Below are 15216 nucleotides of genomic sequence, written 5' to 3'. Positions count from 1 at the left end.
GGCAGCCATCTTGTGTGTTGGAGTGACAGTCAATTTGCACATTACTCTTTTATTAGATAGGATAGAGGCCTGGTGCACGGGTGGGGGCTGGCTGGTTTGCCCTGAAGGGTGTCCCGGATCAGGGTGTGGGTTCCCTTGGGGCGTGGGGCAGCCTGGGCGAGGGGCCTGTGGTGGTTTGCAGGCCGGCCATGTCCCCCAGCGACCCAAGCATAGGCTGGAAGCAGGTATCTGGGATTTATTATCTTCTATAATTGAAACTTTGCAGCCTTAAGTGGAAGCCAGGGCAGGCCAGGGTGGGCGGGAAGCTTGGCTTCCTCCATCGCCGGAGACAACCCAAGACTCCTGCTTGCTCCAGCTCCATGGCCACTGCCATTTTGGTTGGGTTAATTTGCATACTTGCTCCTGATTGGCTGGTAAGCGTGGCTTGTGGGTATAACGGAGGTATGGTCAATTTGTATGTTTCTCTTTTATTAGATAGGAGATATATATATATATATATATACATACACACATACACTGAGTGGCCAGATTATTATGCGTTCAGAGATCATAATAATCTGGCCACTCAGTGTATATATACACAGGGTGAGGCAATAGTAGGCTTCCAGTTGTTCAGATGGAAAAGAATACAATCCTATATAATAAAGGGGTAATATGCAAATTGATGGTCACTCCAACACAAGATGGCCGCCCCCATGTGGTCAAAGATGGCTGCCACAAGATGGCCAGCAGGGGAGGGCAGTTAGGGGTGACCAGGCCGGCAGAGGAGGGCAGTTGGGAGGGATAAGGCCTGAAAGGGAGGGAAGTTGGGGGCAATCAGGCCTTCAGGGGAGAGCAGTTGGGGGGGACTAGGCCTGCAGGGGAGAGCAGTTGGGAGGTACAAGGCCTGCAGGGGAGGGCAGTTGGGCGGGACCAGGCCTACAGGGGAGGACAGTTAGGGGTGACCAGGCCTGCAGGGAATGGCAGTTAGGGGCGACCAGGTCTGCAGGGGAGGGCAGTTGGGAGCGATCTGGTCGGCAGGGGAGGGCAGTTAGGGACAATTGGGCTGGCAGGGCAATGGTTAGGGGGTGATCAGGATGGTAGGCAGAAGCAGTTAGGGGCAATCAGGCAGGCAGGCAGGCAAGCGGTTGGGAGCCAGAAATCCTGGATTATGAAGAGGGATGTTGACTGCCCACCTAAATGGGCAGTCAGACATCCCTCAAGGGGTTCCAGATTGGAGAAGGTACAACTGGGCTGAGGGACACACACCCGCGCCCTGTGCAAGAATTTCATGCACCGGGCCTCTAGTAATTAATAAATAGTAACACAAAAATAAACTGCATTTACATGTACTCCCAACTGTAAACCTATTTTTGGCCCACCCTGTATGTTATAATATGCTAAAAAGTATTGTGGATCTATTGTAATGCTAATTTGTGATAATTCCTGCCAGGTACCAAAGAGCATTACAGACCCAAGTCCAATTTAAATTAAAACTCTACTTGTGGAGTTTAGTTTGAGCTGGTAACCAGGAATTTTTAGGGAGATTTTAACACTATCTAGGGCTGTACACTTCTCCAAAATGGTCACTGATCAGGGCCCCTGCACTTTATAGAATCTAAGGAATTTTCACCAGTCCTCATTTCTCCCCATGTACAAGTTTCTATGCCAGCAGAAATCCATGGATACTCCCAAAGTATTCAGTGACTTTAGCACTTGTTTACCTCACAGAGTGTACTTGTTTTGTTTCTAGCCCCAGTTTTCTTACAGGTTCATCCATTTATTATAAAGGGTTTTTAAAATATTGAATCAGTAGTTTATATATTTGGTGATCTGTAGCCTATTATATTGTCAGAAATGGAAATCTATTTAATACTTCTGCAATTGTTTTATAAAACTTAAATCAAGGTATTATATTTTATCTTGATACATTTTATTTTAGTGTGTTACTATAGTCTACATGTCTGTCAAGAGCACTTAAATCTTGATTGAATTATTATATTAGCTTACCTTAGAAATTGTGTGTCATCTGCAAATTCATTTCAACTCTCAGCCTTCAATAAAGTCACTGACCAACACAGCTTCTGAAAAAAGTAAAAGATTCAAAATTAATTTTGAAAATCTTTACAGCAAATTCATCATATTTTTTTGTTATCCAGTATATACCAGAATTATAAAATTAAATTTCTATCATAAGCTTATACAGAAAAATCAAATTAAAATAGGAATATACCTCTACCCCAACAACTTCCAGTGGTAGATCTTTTAAAAAGTAGTTGTAGCCAAAACCGGTTTGGCTCAGTGAATAGAGCGTCGGCCTGCGAACTGAAAGGTCCCAGGTTTGATTCCGGTCAAGGGCATGTATCTTGGTTGCGGGCACATCCCCCGTGGGGGGTGTGCAGGAGGCAGGTGATCGATGTTTCTCTCTCATTGATGTTTCTAGCTCTCTAACCCTCTCCCTTCCTCTCTGTAAAAATTCAATAAAATATATTTTTTTTAAAAAGTAGTTGTAAACTGAATGCAAATATTTTATCAGAAATGTGAAGGTGTGGCCTGTGTGAGGGAAACTCTAGCACCTCTCAAATCTACATAGCCCTCACCTTCTACAGGAGGAAACACACTTATTTAAACTAGTATGAAAAGAATATGCAAAGCTTAGAAGAGCTTTGTAAGCTTTGCATATTCTTTTCATACTAGTGTCACACACAGAAGCTTTGAAGGGTGTTTTGCTTTTAACAGCATCATGAAAACCCATGCTCACTGGTTTTTGTTTCCTTTTCTGCTTTGTCATACTTTTAGTTCATATCTTTTAATAATTTCAGTCATGAATAAAACATTTGTAAAATTTTTATCTCCAAAATCAATATAAGGACTTGTGTGTGTCAGTGTGTGTTTACAATTTACCATCAGAAACAAGAGGAAACATACACTGCTCTCCTTTAGTATACTGCTCTTGCATGAAGAACGACAAACCACTAACTGTGGTTCTGCATCTTTTATTTTCTGAGCAGCAACTACAGGTTTAAATAGGACATTTAGTTTTTATGTTCTTTCTTCTCAATATATAATATATATCCTGCAATAATGTAGTAGAAAAAGCACTGGCTTTGGAATCATATAGATCTCGTTTAAATCTCAACTGCTCTAAACCTCATAGGAAAATATCATGAGTCTTTTTTTGAACTGACTTTTTTATACTGCTTGATGACCTGCTTTTTTTAATTTAACAATATATTAACTACTTTCCATATCAATATACGAGGCTCTCTGTTATCTTTTTCATGCTGCATAGTAATTTATTTTAAATTAACTTAAAAATTTTTCTATTCACCTTTCGAAAAAAATTTATTTTAATTTACTTTATTGTTGAAAGTATTACAGATGTCCCCATTTCCCCCCTTTACCCCCTTCTACCCCCTCTCACCCCACCCCAGGTCTTTACCTGTCTATTGTCTGTGTCCATGGGCAATGCATGTATGCATATAAATTATTTGATTAATATCTTCTCACCCTCCTTCCACCTTTAAATTGATTTTGAGAGAGAGAGAGAGAGAGAGAGAGAGAGAGAGAGAGAGAGAGAAACATCAATTTGTTATTCCATTTATGTATCCATTCATTGGTTTATTCTTGTATGTGCCCCAACCAGGGATTAAACCTGCAATCTTGGCATATTGGGACAACACTTTAACCAAGTGAGTTACCCGGCCAGGGCCAATATTATGAGTCTTAATGGGTAGCGGCAAGAGCCTAATGATATAGCAGTAAGAGCTATCTATATATATAAAAGGCTGAGTGACTGGCCGACTGGCCGAAGGCCCAGTAGGTATGACGCGCACTGACCACCAGGGGGCAGACACGCAATGCAGGAGCTGCCAAGGGACAGCAACTTTGCAGAGTGCCCTCTTGCACTCTGGGACCCCTCGGGGGATGTCCGAGAGCCAGTTTCGGCCCGATCCCCTCAGGCCAGGCCAAGGGACCCCACCGGCCAGAGGGATCCCGCTCACTCTGCAGACACTCTTCAAGCCCTGGTGCTGCCCCAGGTGTGGCCGGCCGGGGAGGGATCACGGGAGGTTGGCTCAGGGCACGTCCAGCCTTTTTCGAGCAGTCCCGCCCTGGCGGCCACCTTCTAATTAATTTCTTTTCAATGTGCACGAATCCATGCACTGGGCCTCTAGTATCACTATAAAGCAGGAACAGCACTATTCCTGCCACATAACATGTACTCTATTATGTTAGCTGTCCTATTATGTAATTTTATATTCATTCCCGCTTTACTCAACCTGTCAAAGGGCTTTCCAGGCTAAATTTAAGTTATAAGAAAGTTGATATAGAAGTTGATATATCAAATAAAAATTTGATAAACTTCTAAGACTTTATTCAATAATTACCAACTTTTTGCAACACTTATTTTACCAAAAATATACATAAAGTATGTTAAAAATAGCAATACAACAATATTACTGAATATATTCCATTAAGAAGGCACGGCCCAAAATCTATATTCTAAAATCATTAGAAATTGTTCCTTTTCTTATGAGCTATGTCACCAAAATGCTGTAATTCTGTAAATGTGTTTCAGTTCCTTTTTAGATTTTTCTTCTTTCTACCTTTTAATTTTATTTTTGAATATATAAATATCCATGATTTCAAGATCAAAATTATATAAACAAGTTATATTTAGAGCAATCTCTCTTCCATTGTTGGCACCTTTCCCATTACCTCCTTCTACATATAGATTACTCTATATGCTATTCTGTGCCTTTGTTTCTTTTTCTACTTCATAATATATTCTGGGGGTCATTCTATATTGGTACATGGAAACTTTCTATATCTCTTTATGACTTCTGGGGAAAAGGGTGACTTGAAAGGGACACCATCGACCTGGAGATAGTTCCATTGTTGCATGTACTTTAATCAGTTCTCCATTAATAGGCATTTTGGTTATTTCTAATATTTTGCTAATTCAAGTAATGCTGTTGTAACTAACCTTATACAAATGACCATTTATATTTTATGCCAGTGTATTTTTAGAACAAATTCCTTGAAGTTAAATGCTGGGTTGAAGGATAAATGTATACAAAATTTTGCTGGATATAGCCAAATTCCCTCCTGGACCTTTATATCTTTACCAGCAATGCCTCAAAGTGTCTGTTTCCTCATAATCTATAGAGCCTATTATATACTTTTGATTTTTGGTGAGAAAGGCTTTAGTGTAACTATAATTTTTAGCATAGATTTCACTTGCATTTCTCTTTGTATGACTAAAGTTCAACACCTTTTATATGTGTGTCATCTGCATTTCTTTTTCCATGAACTCTATTTTCATCTCTTTAGCCCACTTTCCCATGGGTTGATAGTCATTTGCCTTGATTTTTAGGTTATTTCCATTGAGATTACCTCTTTGTGGTATAAGTTTAAATATTCTTTCCACTTTGTCATGGCATTTTCATCATGAAATTTTTGTTAATATAGTGGCATTTAGCATGGTTATTTTTTTCTGGGATTGAATCATAGTTATAAAATCCTTGGCTTATAATTTCATAGACTTAAAATTTGTTCCATAACTGTTTTGTTTGTATGTTGCTGTTGAGAATTTTGTTGCTAACCTCTTTTTTATGACTGGAAACCCAGAGGAATTTTTCATTATCTTCAAAGTCCAATAGTTTTGCCAGGACATGACTCAGAGTTGACCATTGTGGACCAACTTTTCCAATACACAACAAGCTTTCTCAATATGTAGATGTAAGTCTTCTGTTACTTCCAGAATGTTTTCATGGATTGAAGTTTAAAGATTAGCGCTACTATTGTTTTTCTTCTTAGGAACTTTAATTTTACATATTGTCTATATCAATCACTTTGTCTCTTTTTACCTTTCTTCATTTAATTTTCATTCTTCTGGTTGTCTTTATGTCTTTCCTCAATGCCCTTTATATTCAGTCAAATTTCTTCTTCTTCAGGTACCTTGAATGTTAGCCTCATTTTAAAAGATGATTTTTTAAAAATATATTGTTAGCATTATGTCCCCTATTTCCCCCCCACTTTGTCCTCCTCCACCCAGGCCCCACCCCACACCAGGCCTACCTTACACTATTGTCTGTGTCCATGGGCTATTTATATATGCATAAATTTAAAATTCCCACTCCCTCCACCACCTTCCCCTCTATAATCTGTCATTCAGTTCCATGCATCCATGTCTCTGGACCTATTTTGTTCATTAGATTCTATATATAAGTGAGATCATATGATATTTATCTTTCTCTGACTGGCTTATTTCATTAGCATAATAATCTCCAGGTCCCTCCATGCTGTCTCAAAGGGTAATGGATCCTTCTTTTTACTGCTCAATAGTATTGTTCTGTAGTTTCCTTTAGCTCTGTAGTTGGATGTTTTGGGGGAGACTTCATCAACTGAAATATTTTGACTCTCATTTTATGTTTCCTATTTATAGCAACTTTACATGGGCCTTGTCTACCATTTTCTGTTCATTTTGAGTGTTTTTATTTTCCTAAACCAGTTAACAATAGTACATAAACAGGAGTGAGGGATTTGGAAGAATTAGTGGACTTTCTACTTCAATAGCACTTTGTGTGGGTATATAAAAGTACAGTGTTTTAAATCAATGACTCCTTTTGGGTGTGGAGGTGGAGAAAGGATGATCTATCTTCGGTTTCTCCAATTCCTACTACCTCTTCTTTCTCTTTACCACCAAGCCTCTAGGTAAATGATGCCTCTTCCAAGTCACCTTCTTTTCCCAGAAGCAGTGCCTTTCTGAAACTGCCTCTTTGGTCCCATGCACTTTCAAGTTCCTTTTGTTTAACAGCCCTCAAACCTCGTGGTATTTCCCATTTAGCGTGGAGCTTTCTTTTTCTTGAGTTAATCTGCATTCTATTGACCCTAGCTCCTACTTACCTCTCCTGTTCTGAACAAATTCAACCTCACTTGCCACTTCAGCATAGGTTCCACAGCTTGCTCTGCTACATTTCAGTTTATTTCCCTACATACCTATAATTTGATACTGTTAGGCAAGGGTGGTGGTGGTTTAATCTGCTTCATTTATAGATCTGTATGGTATTTCAAAGGTGTATGGATTTAGACAGTTGTCATCATCCTACAGAAACCTGGAGTCAATTTTTATATTTTAAATTCATTTTCTAGTTTTATTGCATGTAGTCTGATTTTTGTTTGATATTTTAGTTATTGGAACTGAGGTTTTCGTTGTGGTCTGGTATAAAATTGACTTTTGTAACTGTCCCCTGTGCACTTGAAAAGATGTATTCTCTATTTGTGGATCTTTAATATAAATACTAGAGGCCCGGTGCACAAAATTCGTGCACCGGGGGGTGTCCCTCAGCCAAGCCTGCACCCTCTCCAATCTGGGACCCCTCGAGGGATGTCCGACTACCCTCCCCTGCCAGCCTGGTCGCCCCTAACTGTTCTGCCCTGCAGGCCTGGTCACCCCAACTGCCCTCCCCTGCTGGCCTGGTTGTCCCCAACTGCCCTCCCCTGCAGGCCTGGGTCCTCCCGCAACTGTCCTCCCCTGCATGCCTGGTCCTCCCCCAACTGCCCTCCTCTGCTGGCCAGGTCACCCCTAACTGCCCTCCCCTGCTGGCCTGATCACCCATAACTGCCCTCTCCTGCCGGCCATCTTGTGGTGGCCATCTTGTGTCCACATGGGGGCGACCACCTCATGTGTTGGAGTGATGGTCAATTTGCATATTATCTCTTTATTATATAGGATGTGAGAACTACCTTATTGTTTATGTACTATGACTAATTTTTTTTGTCCACTTAACTGGACTTATTTTGAGAGAAGTGTTAAAGTCCCCTTGGCAGGTTTCTATTTCTGCATACATCTCTAGTAATTTTTACTTTATGAGAGCTGTTGATATGTCATTTGGTAAATGGACATTTCAAAAAAATATTCATGGGAGGACGGAATAGACGGACGTGTCCCAAGCCTTTTCGCAGAGCAGATAGAATGAGCAGCTGAATCGAACAACATCCACCCCGAATTGGTGAAGGAGACACAGCTGGTGAGACAATTCACAGCTGGGAAGGGCAGAGGACACCTGGAGAAAGGTAAAATCAAGGACCTTGGCTTGAGAGAACTGCCAGACCTCTAAACCCAGAGGGTCAGAGGGAAACAGCACCGAGCCGCGTACCTTGGGACAGGCACAGCGTCTGACTGTGGTAAGGAGGTCTGCAGGACGACTGGTGGCAGGGGATTCTAGATCTGGGTCCACAGTCATGAAAGACTGAGCCCAAGAGGGGGCAGCCTGGAGGGCTGCCCAGACCGCGCAGTGCCGGCAGTAGAGGGGTTCGCAGAGGCGTAGCTCTTTCCCCTATTTGTGGCCTTTGCTTTTCTTCACTGAACCTAGTTCATAGGACCTTTTGGATACAGAACTCACCCGTGGCTGAGGTGCAGGAGAAGGTGCAGACTTGTGGAGTCTGGGGAGAGGCTGGGGAGAGGAGAGGGTCCAGGAGAAGTGGCAGTGAGTCTGGCGCTGAGTCATACCTGATGCATGGGACCTGGGAAGCCATTTTCTTCTGAAGAGATAGCCCCTCTCCCTACAGTCTCCAGGCAACCAATGCAGCTACACCCAGAATATACCCTGAATGGTAAAAAGGATTAAAAAAAATCTGAATAGTCCCTGAGAGTCCTCAGGGACTGGCCTAAAGAGAAGCCACCAGTCCCAGCAACAGGAAACTGAGAAACCGCAGACAGTACAGAAGACTGGGATCTTAAGCCAGCGAAAGGAACGACACTTCACTTTTTCATTTTTATTTTATTATTATTTTGTTATCTTTTCCTTTTTTCATTTATTCTCTATCTCTTTTCACATTATTTTTCCCTCATCCTAATTTATTTTATTTTATTTTTTTATCCCATTTTTAATCAATTTTTTTGTAAATTTATTATTATTATTATTTTCTTCACTTTTGCTTTTTTTTTACCCACTCATCCCCTTTCTACTTCCTCTATACTGAACTGAGGTCCTCCCCATATTCATCCAATTCTTTTTTTTTTTCTTTTTTTTTTTTTTAAATATATTTTATTGATTTTTTACAGAGCAGAAGGGAGAGAGAGAGAGAGTTAGAAACATCGATGAGAGAGAAACTTCGATCAGCTGCCTCCTGCACACCCCGTACTGGGGATGTGCCCGCAACCAAGGTACATGCCCTTGACCGGAATCGAACCTGGGACCTTTCAGTCCGCAGGCTGACGCTCTATCCACTGAGCCAAACCGGTTTCGGCTTCATCCAATTCTTAACCTTAGTTTCTGTATGTAAGATTCTGCCCCCACCTTCTTTACTGGGTACTTGGTGTTTGTTCTGGTCTACCTGTTTTGGTTTACCTGTTTGTTCTCTGGTATTTTCTCCGCACATATATTTTTTTTCTTTTTCTTCCTTTTCTTTTCTCTCATACCATTTTTTCTCTCTTCGATATCGTTTGTGCTCTCTTTTCTCTCCCCTAATTCTCTTTTCTCTGATGGTCACTTATATTGGGGTTACCGGTGTTGTGAGTACATTCGTGTTTTGTTCCCTTTGTGTCATGTCTTGTTGAGGTGAATTTTATCCTGTCCAACCAATGTGCTAGAGAGCGAGCCACATAACCAGACACCCGGAGAGGAGATTCCATCCACGAACAGGACAATAATACTCCAGACCCAACTACAGAGAAAGGAAGAAGGTGGCAGTGAGGGAGAGAGCGTGAGTGAGGGAGCAAAGGAGGAGTGTGTGGTCATGTGGGGGGGGGGGGTGTGAGTGAGTCACAGTTAGATCCTGCAGGACCTTTGGGGACAGGCTGACCGGGCTCGCCTAACTAGGCAGCCTCTGCTACTATTGCAAACAGTCCCGGAGAGGCCAGCTCTTCCTCAGAGGCCTCGCCTTTTTGAAGGGGAGAGCCGCTGTGACTGGGAGCCCAGCCTCACCTCAACCCAGGGTGCTCTCAGACAACACCTGGGACTCTACAGCCACCCCTGCCAGGGACCTGCTACATCAGCTGTGGTCCCACAGTCACCAAGACTCCAACCACCCCGAGTGCAGGCTCCTGTGAGTTCCGAAGTATGCTCTCCTCTGACTGGACCAATGCTTTAGCCCAGGGCACTGTGACCACGTAAGCAGCAGACATGTTAGCAGCCCGCTCCTATCTGAGGAGCAGCAGTCCCGCGAGCAGCCCACCCCAGGCAGCAGCCTCATGCAGCCAACCCTGGTCCAAGGAGCAGCAAGCCCCCACCCGAGGAACAGCAGCCACACGAGCAGCCCACCCATGAGTGAGGAGCGGCAGCCCCTCACAGCCTGCCCCCATCCGAGGAGCAGCAGCTGCACACAGCCTGCACCCTGCACCCATCCGAGGAGCATGAGCCATGTGAGCAGCCCACCCCCATCCGAGGAGCAGCAGCCATGAGAGCAGCCTGCCCCCGTCTGAGGAGTAGAAACTGTGTGAGCAGCCTGCCCCCGTCCAAGGAGCAGCAGCTCCATGAGCAGCCCGCCCCCATTTGAGGAGCAGCAGCCACCCAAGAAGCCCACCCTGGTCCAAGGAGCAGCAGCCACACGAGCAGACTACCAACATCCGAGGAGAAACAGCTTTGCGCAGCCCGCCCAGGTCCGAGGAGCAGCAGCCACATGCAGCTTGCACCTGTCCGACAAGCAGTAGCCGGGTGAGCGACCTGCCCCTGTCTGAAGTGCAGCAGCTGCACATGCAACTCGCTCCCATCCAAGGAGCAGAAGCCACGCAAGCAGCCTAACCCCCGTCCAAGGAGCAGCAGCCACGCAAGCAGCCTGCCCAATCCAAGGAGCAGCAGCTATGTGAGCAGTCTGCCCCTGCCCAAGGAGCAGTAGTCTCGGGAGCAGCCCACCCATGTCCAAGGAGCAGCAGCTGTGCGAGCAGCCTCCCCCCACCAGCCAGAGGAGCCATCAATACAGCGAACAGCACCCACCAGAGGAACTGCTGCCAACTGAGGAGCAGCAGCTTCCATGATGGACTGAGGAACAACCACTGCTTGAAAAGCCACTGCCACCCAAGAAGCAGCTCCTGCACAAGTCGAAATCTAGATCCTTCGGTGAGAACAAAAATGGGTAGACAAAGAAACCCCCAAAGGAAAGAAAAGGAGGAATTGCTAGAAGAGCAGCTAAGTGAAACAGAGGCATTCAATATGTCAGAAAAAGAATTCAGAATAAGAGTCATACAGTTCATAAACCGGAGGGATAAAAAAATCAAAAACTTATGTAAGAATCAAGAAGAAATAAAGAGTGATATAGCTGCAATAAAAAACACCATGGAAAGTTTCAACAGTAGACTAGAAGTGGAGGACTGAATTAGCGAATTAGAAGACAAGGAAGCAAAACACACCCAAAGTGAACTACAATTGGAGAAAAAAATTAAAAGAGAGGAGGAAAGCCCTAAGGGAGCTATGGGACAACATGAAATGAAGCAACATATGAATAATAGGGTGTCAGAACAACAGGAACAGGAGCAAAGGTTTGAAAACCTATTTGAAGAAATAATGTCAGAAACTTCCCTGATGTGGGGAAGAAAAAAGTCACACAAGAACAGAGAGTCCCAAACAAGATGAACCCAAAAAGACCCACACAAAGACACATCATAATTACGATGGCAAATGTTCAGGACAAAGAATCTTAAAGGCTGCAAGAGAGAGACAAAAAATTATGTACAAAGGTTTTCCCATTGGATTATCAAATGATTTTCAACAGAAACACATCAGGCCAGAAAAGAATGGAAGGAAATTTACAAAGTGATGGAAAGCAAGGGACTGAATCTAAGGATACTCTATCCAGCAAGGCTATCATTCAAAATTGAAGGGGAAATAACGAGCTACAAAGACAAAAAAAGCCTAAGGTTGTTTATCACTACCAAGCCAGCAATGCAAGAAATGCTAAAGGGGCTAGTGTAAAAAGAATAAAAAGGTAAGAAGGAACACAGGCACAAAAAATAAAAATGGCTACAAACAAGTACTTGTCAATAATAACTTTAACCGTAAACAGACTAAATGCTCCAATCAAAAGACATCGAGTGACTGAATCGATAAGAAAACATGACCCATATATATGCTGTCTACAAAAGACCCACTTCAGAACAAGGGACTCACACAGACTGAAAGTGAAGGAATGAAAAAATAACTTTTAGGCAAATGGAAATGAAAAAACAGTGGGGTAGCAATACTTATAGCTGACAATATAGACCTCAAGGTGAAGGCCATATCAAGAGATAAGGAAGGCCACGTCATAATACTAAAGGGATTGATACCACAAGAGGATATAACCAAGATAAACATATATGCACCCAATGCAGGAGCACCCGAATACATAAAAAAAATTCCTGGAAGATATCAAGGGAGAGACCAACAACAATACAATCATAGTAGGGGACTTTAATACACCACTGACATCACTGGATAAATCCTCTAGACAAAAAAAATCAGCAAAGAAACAGCAATCTTAAATGGCTCAGTAGATCTAAAGACTTAATTAACATCTTCAGAATATTTCACCCCAAAGCCATGGAATATATGTTCTTAAGTGCACATGGGACATTTTCAAAAATAGACCGCATATTGGGTCACAGGCAAAGTCTTTCCAAATTCAAGAAGATTGAAATCATATCAAGCATCTTCTCAGACCACAATGGCATAATCTACACTAATAAAAGAGTAAAATGCAAATTGACCATACATTCACAACACCCAACAGCCGATCAGAAATGGGTTTGCAAATTAACCCAACAAAGATGGTGGGTTAATTTGCATACGCAGGCGCTGAGCAGCTGGGGGTGGGACGCTTGCATCATCGCCATGGCGATGACACAGGTGTTCCACACCGCCCCAGCCGCTCCGGGCCTCTGGGCAGTGTGGGAAGGTGAAAAGGCGGCTCTGGGCCGGAGCGAAAAGTTGGCTCCAGCCAGAGCAAAGGCGGTGTCGGCAGCTAGGATAATAAAGGACCATTCTTGCACGAATCTTCATGCATCGGGCCTCTAGTATTAGAAATAAATTAAAATGAAAAAAATTCAAACACTTGGAAGCTGAATAGCATGCTATTAAACAATGATTGGGTTACCAAAGAGATCAAAGAAGAAATTAATAACATCCTGGGTTCTAATGACAATGAAAACACAACAATCCAAAATTTATAGGACACAATGAAAGCAGTCCTGAGAGGGAAGATTATAGCTTTTACAGGCCTACCTCAGAAAACAAGAAAAAATGGTACTAAATCATCTAACTCTATAACTTAAAGAATTAGAAAGAGAGCAACAAGAAAAGCCTAGAGTGAGCAGAAGGAAGGCGATAATAAAGATCAGAGCAGAAATTAATGACATAGAAACCAAAAAAAATAAAAAAAATACAAAAGATCAATGAAACCAAGAGCTGGTTCTTTGAAAGTATAAAAAAGATTGATGAACCTCTAGCCAGGTTCACAAAGAAGAAAAGAGAGAGGACCCAAATAAACAAAATCAGAAATGAAAGAGGCGAAATAACAACAAACCCCACAGAATTACAAAGGATTGTTAAAAAATACTATGAACAACTCTATTCCAACAAACTAGACAACCTGGAGGAAATGGATATATTCCTAGAAATATACAACCTTCCAAAACTCAATCAGGAACAATCTAAAAATCTCAATAGGCCAATAGCTATGGAAAAAACTGAAGCAGTTATCAAAAAGCTTCCAGCAAACAAAAGTCCAGGGCCAGACAACTTCACAGGGGAGTTTTACCAAACTTTCAAGGAAGAACTAAAACCTATCCTCCTCAGACTATTCCAAAAAATTCAAGGGGAAGGAACACTTCCAAGCTCATTCAATGAAGCCAGCATTTACCCTAGTACCAAAACCAGATAAAGACAACACAATGAAAGAGAACTATAGGCCAATATCCCTCATGAACATAGATGTCAAAATCCTCAACAAAATTCTAGCAAATCAGATCCAGCAGTACATCAGAAAGATCAAACCATGACTAAGTAGGATTTATCCTGGGGATGCAAGGATGGTACAATATCCGCAAATCAATAAACGTGATACATCACTTAAACAAATTATGAGATAAAAATCACTCAGTCATATCAATTGATGCAGAAAAAGCATTTGACAAAATCCAGCACCCTTTCTTGATAAAAGGTGGGAATAGAAGGATCATACCTCAACGTAATAAAAGCCATTTATGACAAACCCACAGCCAACATCATACTCAATGGGCAAAAACTAAAACCATTTCCCCTAAGCACAGGAACAAGACAGCGATGCCCACTCTCACCACTCCTGTTCAACATAGTACTGGAAGTACTAGCCATTGCGATCAGACAAGAAGAAGAAATAAAATGCATCCAAATTGGAAAAAAAGAAGTAATACTATCCTTATTCGCAGATGACATGATAATTTACATAGAAAACCCTAAAGACTCCATCAAAAAATTAGTAGACTTAATAAATGAATTTGGCAATATAGCAGGATGCAAAATTAACGCCAAGAAATCTATGGCATTTCTATACACCAATAGTGAACTTACAGAAATAGAAACTAAAAAAGCAATCCCATTTACTATCACACCAAAAAAATAAAGATATCTAGGAATAAACCTAACTAAGGCGGTAAAAGACCTGTATGTGGAAAACTACAGGACACTGAAAAAAGAGATGAAGGAAGACATAAAAAGATGGAAGAACATACCGTGTTCATGGATTGGTAGAATCAACATCATTAAAATGTCCATACTACCCAAAGCAATCTATAGATTCAATGCACTCCCCATTAAAATACCAACGGCATAGTTCACAGACCTAGAATTAACTCTCCAAAAATTCATCTGGAATAAAAAAAGACCCCGAATAGCTGCAGCAATCCTGAGAAAGCAGAACAAAGTAGGTGGGCTCTCAATACCATATATCAAGCTGTATTACAAAGCCACTATTCTTAAAACTGCCTGGTACTGGCACAAGAACAGACATATAGATCAATGGAACTGAACAGAGAACCCAGAAATTGACCCAAACCACTATGCTCAATTAATATTTGCAAAGGAGGCAAGAACATACAATGGAGTCAAGACAATCTCTTCAATAAATGGTGTTGGGAAAATTGGACAGATACATGCAAAAAAATGAAACTAGACCACCAACTTATACCATACACAAAAATAAACTCAAAATGGATAAAGGACTTAAACATAAGACGGGAAACCATGAAAATACTAGAGGAATCCAAAGGCAACAAAATCT

At 41.9% G+C, this 15216-nt stretch overlaps 1 protein-coding gene across 3 annotated transcripts in view; it reads right to left on the bottom strand.

The window, feature by feature from the left end:
- Positions 1-15216, bottom strand: part of CAB39L (calcium binding protein 39 like) — a 172570-nt gene that overhangs the window by 140347 nt on the left and 17007 nt on the right. Inside the window, exons 1-4 of one of the 3 annotated variants that reach the window (XM_054719797.1) lie at positions 9336-9720; positions 8388-8591; positions 3422-3500; positions 1990-2063 (exon numbers count right to left, since the gene is read on the bottom strand). The gene's annotated coding sequence lies outside the window, so the exon portion shown is untranslated. Of the gene's footprint in view, positions 1-1989; positions 2064-3421; positions 3501-8387; positions 8991-9335; positions 9721-15216 lie in introns of those variants that run through there. The other 2 variants (XM_054719796.1, XM_028151629.2) reach the window with 2 other exon arrangements.

Source organism: Eptesicus fuscus, chromosome 8, assembly GCF_027574615.1.
Source record: "Eptesicus fuscus isolate TK198812 chromosome 8, DD_ASM_mEF_20220401, whole genome shotgun sequence".
Taxonomy (NCBI): Eukaryota; Metazoa; Chordata; class Mammalia; order Chiroptera; family Vespertilionidae; genus Eptesicus; species Eptesicus fuscus.
Note: the sequence above shows the minus strand (reverse complement) of the source record. Positions and strands in the feature narration are given on the sequence as shown.